Raw genomic sequence first — 14,255 nt, forward strand, 5'->3', positions numbered from 1 at the left:
TCAACTTTGTAGCACATCAACAAGCCACCATCATTAAAGTATCTCCTGCGAACAGTTGCAGATTCTTCATAATCACTGGCAAATATGCTCAACAAAGCAGTAGTGTTGCATCCCCTAATCCCTACTCCAAGGAAATCAAACCACCTGATGCCTATAGGACACAGGAGCTTGTCACTCAGGTACCATGCTGCAGTAGTGTCTGCAATGTACTTAACAGAAATAGAATTAATTGTCACCCTCTAAAGAGTTGATCCATTAGCACTAGCTTCTTAGTCTGTGATAAAAAGGAGACATCATTCGCAATGCTGAGGCTTTTCTCTCATGGGAATACTTCAGAATGTTCTTATATTAGGAAAGCTTTTATATCCTTCTGAAACAGTACATAGATATCCATTTTTTTTCAGGAACTTGTGTTCCACATCTTTTCTATTCTTCACAAATATTGGTCTAACGGAGAGGTCAATGGCAAAATTCTAGAGATATATTCAATATCAAGGAGACTTTTCAAACAGTCAAGATGAGCCAAAGAAAGCACTTCAGTAAGCCAAGAACAAAGTAAAGGCCAGATGCATGCGATTAAAACACATCACCAAAAGCTCACCAAGGTGAACATTTATTTAGGTAAGAACAAAACAGTTCAAAATCACAGAATGGTTTGAGTTGTAAGAGACCTTAAAGACCACCCAGTTCCACCCCCTCTGCCATGGGCAGAGACACCTCCCACTAAACCAGGTTGCTCAAAGCCCCATCCAACCTGGCCTTGAACACCTCCACGGAGGAGGCATCCACATCTTCCTTGACAACCTGTTCCAGTGCCTCGCCACCCTCACAGGGAAAAATTATTTCCTAATATTAATCTGCCCTCTTTCAGCTTAAAACTGTCACCCCTCATCCTATCACTATAATCCCTCATATAGAGCCCCTCCCCAGATTTCCTGTAGGCTCTCATATCATAAAATAATAAAAACAAAAAAAAAAAAACAAAATCACAGAACCACATAACCAAAACTCTCCCAAACCTAGCAATTCTTTTCAGATCTGCAATTGTTTGTTCACTTCTACAACAGAAAATGAAGTATGCATGACTTCAGCTACAGATTATTTTCCTCACCTTTCACTTCTCCTGAACTTCCATTAGGGAGCCACCGTAAAGCTCTAAATGTCATCAAGTGCAAGTTTTTGATTAATTGAAGTAACATCTTCAGTTTAAAACAAAAAAGTTTTTAATTTATTCTAAAAAACTAAAGTTGGATTAACATCCTGGCCAATCTTTGCCTGTGATTAGTATTACCAATCCTGTACAAGTAGGTATGTAATAGTAGGCTTCAAGTCCTTCTATTAAAGAATTCCTCCATACCAGACAAATCTGTAGAAGTTACAGGATAAAATAAGAGAAAGTAATACAAATGAAATAATAGCAGGCAGGTAAAGAGTTTACAGGCTTTGTAAAAGTCATGAGATGCCACAAACCTGTTAGAGCAATCAGAAGCATTGGGGTAGCATAGATTGACTTTTTTAGAAAAAAAGCTTTACAAGGTCCTTCACCAATTGCTTGGAAAAGTTACGCTACAAAGACATAAAGGGCAGGTGTCTTGCATTAATAGATTCAAGAACAAGAATTCTTGAATTACAAGAGGTGTACAGCGAGGTCATAACATTTGTTGATGCCATCAAGAGACTCAAACCTAAAACCAATGGCAAAGCTATAGGTTCTCGGTGTCCTCGCCAACCAAGTGATAAAATATTAAATACAATACAGTGCTGGTAAGTGCAAACTGCACAGCTGGCAAAACACAAAAACCACTTTTATAACTTTGGACTTCAAACTAGCCATCACCACTCAGCAAATAAATTCTGGCAGCACTGTGGAGAATTCAGCTCAGTTCTCAGGGCTGAGGAGACAAAGAAAGAGAATAGTAAATAGCAGTGCTAAGTGAAGACACTGAAGGAGAAGGTATCATTTTGTCCTCAATAGTTATTAGTACCTGCTGACAAAACAGATGTGAGGCTAAAAGAGCACTACAGCCTTTCTTATCAATTAGAGGCATCTGACTTATTCAGGAAAAAAGAAAATCAATAGATCTCAGAGTGAGACAGGTATAAACCCCAACATTTTTCTTCTCAGCATAGCCAGGAGCCTGTGGAAGGTTGGCTACCCCTTGCCACTATTGAGCTGACCTCCTCCTCCCCTCCTCTTTCCACCACCATCCTGAAACACCTTCTGGTTCCAGTGAGACCAGGATCTTGAACTCACCATGCCCATTGCCATGCTGATACCAAGATAACACACAGGAGTTCATTCTCATTCCTCCCGCAATCAAGTCATGAAAGGTGGGTTATACAGTGAGGCCCAAGACAAGCGAAACAGTCCCTCCCTGAAAGACTTTTCAGCAGCCGTAGCACACCTTCTAAATCAACCCTACGCAGAAGGGCAGAAAAGAAAGGATGTGGGCAGAACAGCACAGCCCTTCATGCTTCATGTCCTAAAGAGGCAGAGACTACAGCACAGACCAGGCTGCTCTCAGACTTCAGAGCCACTGCAGCAGCAAGCACTAGGAAAAAAAAATGCTACTTAGGATCACTTGGGATGCAATTTAAGGAGCAGCACCCTGATGTATGTATATTTATGCACAGCTCCTCTCCTCCTTTCCGCTAAATACAGCCTTCACTAATGGGTATACAGTGGGGCAAGCACAGACTAGACAAAAGATCACCTTTGATGGTACAAGGGGCTGTACCCACGAATTCCTTGAGCTGGCTGACATCAGTCACTGTGCAGCTGCAAGATGATTCTAGCTGTACATATACTCCTCTGGCTTCCCTTCTCTCATCATCCTGCTCGTAAAAGCCTAAACCGAGGTTAATCAGCAGCTCCTGGCTTCAAAATCCTCCTGGAGGTTAAAAACAAAAGCAACTTTTGCCCTCAGTGAATTACTTGAGTAGAATGTTTTTTCTTAGGAGTAGTTAAGATTAGTGTAAGATATTCGTTTAGCTAGTAACCTAAAACTATTTATTACCTGAAGAGATTGCTGCTGCTGCCATCTACTGACAACTTCCATCATAAACCAAAAACAAAGCAGCTTAAACAGGGGTTATATTCCAAAATGAGACACAGATTCAACAGAAAAGCCCAGCATGCACAAACTGGCAGCCAGGCTACATTGCTTATCCAACAGGATAATGAAGCATGAATAGTACCTCACATCAGGCACAGACCACTTTGAGTGAAAGAAGATTTTAGCAAGGGAATCCTGACAAACTGGTTTCCTGCCTTATAAAAACAGAAGTGATGCAACCCATTGGTTTTAGGGTGGCGTTTGTTCTGGTTTTGAAATAATAAGTGGTCAGTTTTTCCTTTGACTATTAGTCACTCAGCACTAAACAACGCAGGCATAACACTTCAAAGACCACCCTTTATACTTTCTTGCACAACATTTTCTCTTAGGAGTAATATCCCCATTCAGAGCAACGTAATCTAAAGTGCCAGCTCTGTGCTTGGTTTGATACAGTCTTATCTTCATAAGGGGCTCTTCACTGGGCTGCATTGTCAAATGAAATAGTTTCATAGGCCAAGCAGCATTTCCAGCTGCAGCAGATACCAACTTAAAAACACAAATCAAAATATTTCCACGGTTCCCTTCAGTACAGATTCAGAGTACCGCAGGAGTTGTCTCTTAGTGCAGCATGTTAATTCACTGGTATTATTAGTCCTCCTCCACCCCTAGGTATCTTTCAGTGTAACAGCAAATATTCAACAAGGTAATACAAGTATTTTAGTTTCAGTCAACTCAGCTAGAGACTGCTACACATTGCCCACTCAGCACTTGTGCACAAAGCTTCAAAGCCTTTCTGGTTTCCAGTAGAGCTATCAGGTCTTCTCTCACCAAAACCAGATAAGCGTCATATCTAAACCATAGCTCGCATCGCAAATATTCACACCCAAGTTTCCCAGAATACCTATGGAAGCTAATTGAGTCCTGATCCTGCAAACTTATCTCACATAGTGAATTCCTACTCAGCCCCAGCAGCCTCCCTCTGAAGCCATGAGTGAAGATGACCAACAAGAAACGTCTACCAGACTCTATAGTCTTCGTGAACCATCACAGGGTTCATTGCAACACAAAATGCAGCAGGAGCCAGTGAACCAAGACAGAATCATACAAGGATGCTCTGCAAGTTTTTAAATACAGTTATCTACACAATTATCTATTCTAAACAAGACTGGTGCTTGATTATTTCCAATTACATAATTGTAACATGTACAACTCCGTATAGTATGCAATTAGAACATACCAATTGCTGCAGGAAGAACAAAACGACTACAAAAAATTAAATCCAGTTAATTCCATCAGGTAACACTTACAAATTCAGTTATTTGCTCTAATTAAATGCTTATATATACCATTGCTGTTTACAAATGCGGAACAAGAACCATAGGACCCTTATTATCCACTGCATAGATAGAAAACGCAGATGTTAAACCAGAGAGAAATAAAGAAAGAGAGTCCGTACACCACAGACATGCAATCCCACATCAGCCTACATGACAACCAATTAACATTAAAATAAAAAGGCAGCATCATTGCAAACTTCTTGTAAGCATCACAGCAAAGAAGATCTGTCATCTTCTTCAGAATCACAACTTAGAGGAATATAATGAGTTTGTACTTTTTAGTAAGTGTTTTGTTTTATTACTTCCTTGTTGGTTTCATAGATTTGTGAATGCAGGCACTGTGCTGGACACAGCTCAGAATCAGAACTTTAATCAAGAACAAGTAGGGTATTGGAAACTAGGAAAGATCTTCACAGTGAAAACAAAGCACTTACAAGGAAGGACATGGGAGTCAGATACAAAGAAAAGAGTAACAGCCAAAAAATGAAAAGCCTAGGAAAATTTTTACAAAAGCTCTAACGGACATAACCAAGTTATGGTTGGGGAAGGGTATTTCAGTAAACAAAAATGCAAAATATGATTATCCCAGTCCAGAGTTTTAGGTGATATAGAAATGAAGAGTAGTCTATCTTAAAAAGAATCTGCAAAACACAGACACAGTCAGAACACGAGCACTTAGAAACACATTTCTGTTGAAAGCAATGCTAAAAATGGTACGAGTAGCAGGAAGAGAAGTGATGTTTGCTTCAGCCATCAAAAGCAATGGGAGGAAGAGCTTGACAGGAAAGATTAAGCAGCTGTTTGATTCCTGTTGAAATTGAATTCCATGGCTAAATGCACAGGAAGAGGTCTCTGAAAGGCACGATGAAAGTGTAGTTTGGACAAAAAGGCATTGAGGCAGATCTAGACACAATTTAGTACTGAAGAATATGCGAGTTTAGGTTACATTTTTCTCATATATACCTTAACTTCATGTACAGCACACAATGAATCCCCAAAAATAATAAAGCCAAAGGAAGAAGTTGAGAATGACCAGAGGAAAATGGAGATACAAACAGAGGGTGAGCTAGTGCTGGAAGTGGCAGACAGTTACACGAACAAGAGAGTCTATTCTTAGCTCTTGTTCAGAAGAGGTTATTCAAAGGAGATTAGTAAAAGGCTGTAGAGTGCAAGGGACAGCAATGGAACCAGAGAGAATACTGGGATGGAGATGCAATGGTTGACATTAAACTAAGTAGTACTAGACTTCAGGCATCAGAGGGAGTAATAGGCACAGGTGGGGAAGCAGGCAGGTCAGTGACAGGGAGGCACAAAAAAGGGAAGGATTAAAGCATGCTTACACCATGAAAATGCTAAAGGAAAAAGAAGGCATTAAGAAACAAGTTAAGAAAGACATGAAAGTAGACATAGAAGAAAACCAGGAGGCAATGGAATTATCAAAGCAAGCACATGTTATGAGAAATGTCTGCCTCCAACAGCAGAGGAAGGGAAGAGAGGGCTTCACTATCTGGAGAGCAGCAACATCTGCAGACAGGAAGGAGATGCTGCAAGATGATGAGTGAATCAAAGAAGGCAGTAGGGCTTGCTAGGATACTGTTAAATTGGGGGAGGGGGGCGAAGAGATATATAGTCTTCTAGTTCATGGTTAACACAGGAGCAAATAATTATTCTCATTACTTGACAGTTATAAATTGTATCTTGAAATACTGTTGAAAAGTAGCCTGCAGCAACAGTCAGCACATATACCTTAGCGGTACTGCACAGATTCGGTAAAAAAATCTCAATGTGCCCTTGCTATCCCAAGGAGACACAGTGTTCTGCTGCCACTGGGCTTGCAGGGGTCTGTAAGACTCCTAAAATATAAAGGTCTGCATGAGCACTACAACAGCTTTGGAGGAACAGCCAGTAAGAAAATCAAAGGTTATGCTTGTCCACTTACTGTTCTGCCCCAACTGTTCCAGACAACTTCATGCTTGCCACACTATCTTTTCATGAGCCGTGTCAAGACAGCAGCTTCCTCCCTCCTAACACTATGATGGCATTTTGTACATCGTTCTTAGCAGGGTTTTAAGGCTAGAGTTTATAGCATTCAACTAGCATAGAATTCTTTGCATAGCATTCTTGTAATCCAGTTTGGCTAACAACATCAAGACATCTTTAAAAAAATCTACTATTTAAATTAAGACACACAAAAAATAGGCACTCTGAAATGCCTCTGTAGTATAACATAAGGGACAACACGACTGGTTACTTAACAATAGGCCCCACGTAAGTAAGGGCCTTTAAATATATACAAGTTCTCACTGACTTGTATGCATGACTACAGTAACAGGCAATACCTTATGGAGACAGGCTAAAAAGCCCACATGGCAACATTCCTTCTCTCAATACAACCAAATTCACTTGAATTCTTAACTGAACACTGTCTGATATTTAACTTGCACGTATATATGGCTATATACATATAAAAACCTCTTTCCAACAGTAACAGGAGAATAGATATCTCAGTTAAGTCAAGCAAAAAAAAGTACATGCAATGCTGGGGCTGAGAATGCTCAGAAACACACTGACTTTTGAGCCATGTAAGGGGTGACACAGCTTCCAGATCTGCTTGTGCCACAGTTCTGTCATTTGCTGCTCCCTTCTCTGTTTAGCACACTTGCTGTTGTAAATCAAAACCATACCAAACACTAACAACATATTACACTGAAACTTAGCGAAGGAATATTAGATTACAGATGTAGATTCACTTACCTGCTTCTCAGTTTACAGACATTGCAAAATGTGGTTATAACCAATATCATACACGTAGCGTTTAGCCAAAATGCACATCAGCAAGGAAATTCAATCCCAAAGCAGTGCTACACAGTGCAGCACCACTTCTTCTGGCTGCTCAGACCTTAACACTTCAACCGATACAGAGCATGCTCTAGAAAATAGAAATCACTGCTGAAAAGTGGTTTATAAAAAATACATCCTTAGACAGAAGAGACACTTTTATTTCAAGATGCCCTGGAGAGATTACTGACTTACAAAATGCTAAACCACACACACACACTCAGAAAACCCCATAGTCCGAAAGACCAGAAAAGGCTCTACAGCTTCAATATAAATAAATCAAACTCACTCTGTAGGAATATTTAGAAGATATCAAATAAGAAAGGAAAATTCTAAAGCTATACAGATCTGCTGAAATGCTAAAATACATTGTGTATGCCTGCCTGACTGCAGAGAAGATTCATTGATACGTTCTCACATTTTTATGGCAGAACTTACAGACAACTATGCCATGAAAACCTGAATAACATTATCACAGCTGCATTACAATGTAATTCGCATCAGAATCTCGAACTGTGTCATTATTCTATTATTTCTACCTTGCAGATGGTTCTCTGGTTATTGATTTATGAGCCAATCTGAAATCTTACTTTGAGGCTTTTCTGCCAACTGTTAATAACACATTACACTTGTGATAAATGCTATAACAACATAATTTATGTTAAGCTTTCACAAACACTGCAAGGAAGCTTGAGATTACTGACAGCACAACCATTTAGATTTGCTCATTAATCTTCTGTTCAAAATCTTAAGCCCAACAATGCACTTGTAAGGAAAGGTAATTCAAAATATTCGCCACCTTTCACTTAATTCTCTCAGACAATCGGTGTATCACAGCACTCCAGCATACACCTGTGTAGTTAAGTCTGTCACTTCTTTAACATAAATCCCTCGGGTTTAGGGGGTTAGGAAACAAGCATATAGATTCATTACAGTATAGATTCACTACATGTCATACAAGTTTGCTACCAAAAGATTGTTTAGATTAGAAAAAAAATAACACAGGTTTACAATTCTACATGTGAAATATGACACAAATTTAAGATCCTTTCAGCACTTATACAGGCTTTTGTTTAACTATGATCACCCGCGTAACTAAACTTTTCCTTCTACATTATAATTAGAAATCAACACATCACAAAATTCTAAAAAGGCAGCCTTCCACACACAAAAGCAGCATGAGGTCATTGAACAGTGCATGGACAGACTGACATAAGAGATTAGAATGGTTACTTTCACAGGATCATTAAGCCACAAACTAAGAAAGATTTACACAATAGACACTAACGACTTTCCTAGAGAATCCACCACAGACTATTGATCAATAATCCATTTTTAAGTAAATTCCTAAATACATATTCAAAAATAAGTAGGAATGTCAAAATGTTTACTCAGTAGAACATAATGGGCCCTCTAGAGCTGTTACTGAGATGCAAAAACATAATTGTACTTTTTAGTGTGTCTTTTTATGTGGAGATTGCAAAGTAATTCACAAAACTGGCTACACATCAGCATTACCATTTGGGAATATTAGTATGTGGGAAAATTAACCATAGACAGGATAGGTAGCTTCTTTCTTTGCTTCAGTAGCAATCACTCCAAATTCACACACATAAAGCAAACAACAGTTTAAGGATTTTAACCACAGGTGTGAGGGGGAGGGGAAGAGAAATCCTGTACTGAATTGGCATAAGGATTAAAAAGAGTTCAAGAAATATTAAAGTAATCTGTTTAATTCTTCCTTGGGAAAAAAAAACTACAAAAAAACCCAAAAAAATTATTCTGAAGGACCTATGATTAGAAAACAACAGGGAAATGACAGCATAACATTCGATATAAAAATATGTCCTGTTCCTTAAAAAAAAAACAAAATACAAGGGAAAACCACTGCTATAAGTACTTATCTATAATTAAAAACAAAACCAGTACACAATACTGCCATCCCCAAGGAGATCTGAAACTTCTAATCAAAAGTCTCCTCCTATGCCAATGAAAAAAGGCACGTAAGTATATAAGATCTATTATATGCATTAGGAACAAGTGCCCAGCAACCTTCCTCCCCGATTCCCACAAGAGTTCGGAAGAAACTACCTCCCAGGCTGGACTTGGGTAGAATCTAAGCAAATAAGCAAATAACCCACATACTATGTACTTTAAGTGAGGCACATATTGCCTTCCAGTTCCAAATCTTAACTGTTTCAAAAACAGAGTCTAGTAATACTATTTTTTAAAGTATTTATGGCTAAGATCCATAAGAATTGCTACAAGATCTGTACAATATCAAACTTTTCTATGAAGGCTCTGTCACATGCTAAGTTCCCCAGCCCTGCCACACTGTTAACCACAGTTTTAGGCAGCAATAGTTTCAAAATCCACATCTTCAAAAGCATTGTATACTGACTGTTTCACAGGATGCGAATGCACACATCAGCCACTTCCCAAGAAGTGAACAGAAAGCCTTCACATGTAAACTCGAGGTTTTAGCACTTCACACAGGGCGGTATTAACCACAGTTCCCACAGAGGATCACGTGTGGTTGGTTGACCTCGTCAGGCTGCCAGCCACCCACCCACCCAACTGCTCTCTCTCACTTCCCTCTTCTTAATAGGGATAGTGGAGAATAAAATTTAAAGCTCATGGGCCAAGATGAAGACAGAGAGATCACTTATCAATTACCATTGCAGGCAAAATAGACTTGACCCAGAGGATATTAATTTACTTTATTGCCAGTTAAAACAGACCTGTACAGTGAGAAACAAAGACAAGCATTAAAGCAGCTTCCTCCTATCCCCTTCTTTACCCAAGGCTCAACTTCACTCCTTCATTCTCAACAACTCCACACCCTCCGTCCCACTCCCCAAATGGCATGGTGGGCAGAGGGATGAGGAATGAGGTTGTGGTCACTTCTTCTCTGCCATTCCTTCCTCCTCATGCTTCTCCCCTGCTTCACTGTGGGGTCCCTCCCATGGGCTGCAGACACTGACAACCCGCTTCCCGCGCTCATCCTACTCTCCATGTTCTACAGTTAATTCCATGAGAATCTGCTCCAGCATGGGCTGCCCACAGACTTGCAGGGCATATCCATATGCTCTGGCATGGTCTCCTCTACAGGCTTCAGGGGAATATGTGCTCCTGCATGTAGAGCAGAAGAGCAGCTCCTTCCTCTTTCTCTGAACATGGTGTTTGCAGGGCTGTTTCTCTCACTTCCACACTCCTCACTGCTGTGCAGCACTTTTCCCTTTCTTAAATTCCCAGATGCACCAGTTTCTTTGCTGAAGGGCACTGTTGTGGGTGTGCTGCAGAACCCCTGACTTTTTCTCACAGAGGCCACTCCTGCAGACCCCTTGCTACCATACATACTGTAACTCACTACAACCAATTCAATATGGTAGGGAACCAATCTGGGGAAAAAAAAAAGAATAAAAAAAACAAAACCAAAAAACCACTCAGCTACCCACATCACACCGAGGTCTATGAAGGCAAGAAGTTTCACCAACACCAGCAGAGAGAATCATAGAATGGTTTGAGGTGGAAGGGACATTAAAGATCATCCATTTCCAATGCCCCTGCCATGGTCAGGAACACCTCCCACTAGACCAGGATGCTGAAGGCTCCATCCAACCTGGCCTTGAACACCTCCAGGGATGGGGCAGCCACAGCTTCCCTGGGCAACCTGTGCCAGTGCCTCACCGCCCTCATTGTGAAGCAATTCCTCCATATGTCTAGCCTAAATCTGCCCCTCTCCAGTTTATACCCACTTCCCCTAGTCTTATCACTACAAGGCTTTGTAAAAAGTCCCTCCCCAGCTTTCCTGTAGCCCCTTCAGGCACTGGAAGGTTGCTGTAAGTTCTCTCCTCAGAGCCTTCTGTTCTCCAGGATGCACAAGCCCAACTCTCTCAGCCTGTCCTCATAGCACAGGTGCTCCAGCCCTCTTGATCATCTTCATAACCCTCCTCTGGACCTGTTCCAACAGCTCCACATCCTTCTTATGGTGAAGATTCCAGAACTGGACACAGTACTCCAGTTGACATCTCACAAGAGAGGAATAGAGGGGCAGAATCACCTCCCTCGCCCTGCTGGCCACGCTTCTTTTAATGCAGCCCAGGATACAGGTGGCCTTCTGGGCTGCGGGCGCACGTTGTTAGCTCGTGTCGAGCTTCTCATCAATGAGCACCACCAATTGCTGGATTGTGCCTCAGGGCTACAAGTAGGTCTACTTCTTAGCCCACTCAAGTTCCAAAATAGCCAACTCTACAGCTAGACCAAGGAAAACAGCATGGAGGAATAAACCATATTTTTTCCCTATTCTGAAAATGTACTGCTGCACTAAAGATTTACTGCACAGATAAGTCAGGAAGCATCCTTTTAAATTTAACTGAGAAGATTATTCTCATACAAATAGTATAATTTATGTACATTTGAACTAGAATGAGAGTCTGTCATTAAACTATAAGCATTTGTATATGCACGTGTCTCTGACAGCAATAAATGAATAGCAGCAGATCAGTCTTCATTTCATGACAGTGACTTCTGGAGTTAACTGTTTAGCATTCAGATGAGCTTCTAAAACAGTTACTTTTCTTCTATGTCAAGCCATTAGCCAAGTCAGGTTTCAGCATCAGAAATAGGAACATGGCTTCATCAGCACTGTTCTGGGCACATCTTTCACACATTGCATTACTTGAATTAGCAAAGTTTTCAGTAGGACGTTAAAAAGCAGAAAATTGGAAACTACGCTTAAGATGCTTAATAACTTTTACAATGACACTATTTTCAGTTATTATAGTGGCAAACTACACTCCCAGAATTCAAACTCCAATTTCACACATCAAGAATCTGTTTCAGATGGGATGCCTGCTCATTTCTAGAGTGAGATAAGGGGGAAAAAAAGAGAAATACAGGGTACACCCCTTTCTGTCCTCACAGCACACAAATTGCTTTTGTTTCACTTAGCAGGCCTATAAATTGCATCCTTTGAAACAGGGATTTGTGATTTGAGAAAAATCCGTCTCTGTCAGAGAAGCTATCCTTTACAGTTCCCAACAGATGAAGCCTCTGAAAATGACTGTTTCACAGATTCCTAGGATATAACCTGACGAGGAAGTGCTACATCATTTAGCTTGATTTATTGCAGGGAACTGCCCTTTAATCACTCAGTGGTCTCTGTACTGAGCCTGGTAAATTGTGACATTTTACAACTAAGCACCCACTATATCTCACCACACCTGGGTTTCCATGGCGAATCATCCTGCGATCATTTGAATGTTTACGACTTCAATTTCCAAGTTTTTATCTTATTGTGACCTCCCTAATGCAATAATATACCTTTTGAAAACACTTCAACATTAATCAAGTCACTAGCCTTTTTGATAAGCTAAAATTTGTCAAATCTGGTTCCTTCCCTAACTTCTGCAAATGTTGAACACTTCTTTAAACAAGAAAACCAGAGTGAGATGCAGTTTTTTAGCACTGACCCAGACAGAGATGAAGATCACCCACTTATAACTGGTCCAGTCAAACCACAGCATTTCAAAGGAAACTCCCGTTTCCTTATTGCAAGCCTAAATTATTTCAGGAACAAGGCATTAATCTGTGTCTTATCCTCCAAATTTCTCAAAATACAGCTTTGCATTTGAGCAGCCCAAGTGGAAACAGCACATTGGTTTATTTGCTGCAATTGCCTCATTCCATCCATCTGCACCTCATGTGCAGACACAAAAAAACACACAAAAAAAACCCTGTACATCACAAGAACCTGAGTACCAATCCACACTAAACCCTCTAGTAGAGTAACATGAATTCTCTAAATTTCCAGAGCCAAAACTGATAGCTACATTCAATTTCAACAAAATTCTCCTACTCCTTTCTTCACAGCTACTAAGTTGTATCAAAATATTTCCTGAAACTGTTTTACAAAATGCCACAGTCTCCCATGAAAATAGCATGCTTCGAGGAACATGGAGTAGAAGAGTCATTTGAAACTTGAAGTCCTTTACTAAAAAGAGTTTCTGCAAGTCATAGAGCAGAATAACTTATGAAAGTGCAACAAAAGAATGGCTATGAGCTTGCTTTCACCTACATAAAACTTGTTGGTCCTTTTACCAGCCAGAGGAATGCAGCCATATGAAATTCAAGCCAGAGAAACTTTTATGTCATACTGTCTCGTTGTTTGCACACATACGGAAATCTATCACATGCTCCTGAACAGTGATTTGAAAGCAAAAGCTGCTTTAAAATGCCGTTCATCACTATAGTAAAACAAGCCACGAGATCACATTGAAAAATCTTCCAAAAAGAATATACAATCTGTAAAGCCATACTATGATCTCCATCCGTCTGCTGGTCCATACGGTACAAAAATATACTAGGAGCTAATTATAAAATACTTACTGGTAACTGGCAAGCATCTCAAGCTTCGTACTAATCCCTAATTCTTTACAATCCAATGCTATTTTCAGGCAACTACAGCACTGTTCATAATATCAGACAGAAGGGGTAAGAAAAAGAGCAATTCTACACTTAGTGTTTGCTCCTTCCAGAGGATGAGTGGCCTGAAGTCCTAGTAAAGCCAACCACAAATGAGGGCGCTTGGCAGATCCTGCAAGGCTTCCATTACATGTCATGATCGGACCCTATTTTAATAGGCCTTTAATTTTAGGCATATAATTCCTCTTTGCATCAAAGGAAGAGAAAAACACTAGTCTTCATAAAACATTTAGTTACAATATCATACTAAAAAATTGTAGTAGGGGGTCTAAGATTGCATCTTGAATATTACCACAATACCCCATTGAGCTGTGAGATTTTGCTTTCATTATTAGAGTGGATTTGATAGAGTAATTATGAATTTAGACCTATGAATATTATGAACCTGGCCATAAACTATTTACAATTCAGCTAAAGGATGTTGATATCATGAAGAATATCTAGTGTTATAGAGGGAAAAGAACAGATTTTTTTTTTATCTCAACTGTTCTAATAATAACAACCTTTTACTGTCCCCAAAATCACAATGCCGATAGCT

The 14,255-nt window shown here is 40.0% G+C and overlaps 1 protein-coding gene across 6 annotated transcripts in view; it reads right to left on the reverse strand.

Moving 5' to 3' along the window:
• Positions 1-14,255, reverse strand: part of INPP4B (inositol polyphosphate-4-phosphatase type II B) — a 323,774-nt gene that overhangs the window by 266,388 nt on the left and 43,131 nt on the right. The window lies entirely within an intron of this gene.

The sequence above is a fragment of the Phaenicophaeus curvirostris genome, chromosome 4 (assembly GCF_032191515.1).
Source record: "Phaenicophaeus curvirostris isolate KB17595 chromosome 4, BPBGC_Pcur_1.0, whole genome shotgun sequence".
In the NCBI taxonomy this organism is placed as follows: domain Eukaryota; kingdom Metazoa; phylum Chordata; class Aves; order Cuculiformes; family Cuculidae; genus Phaenicophaeus; species Phaenicophaeus curvirostris.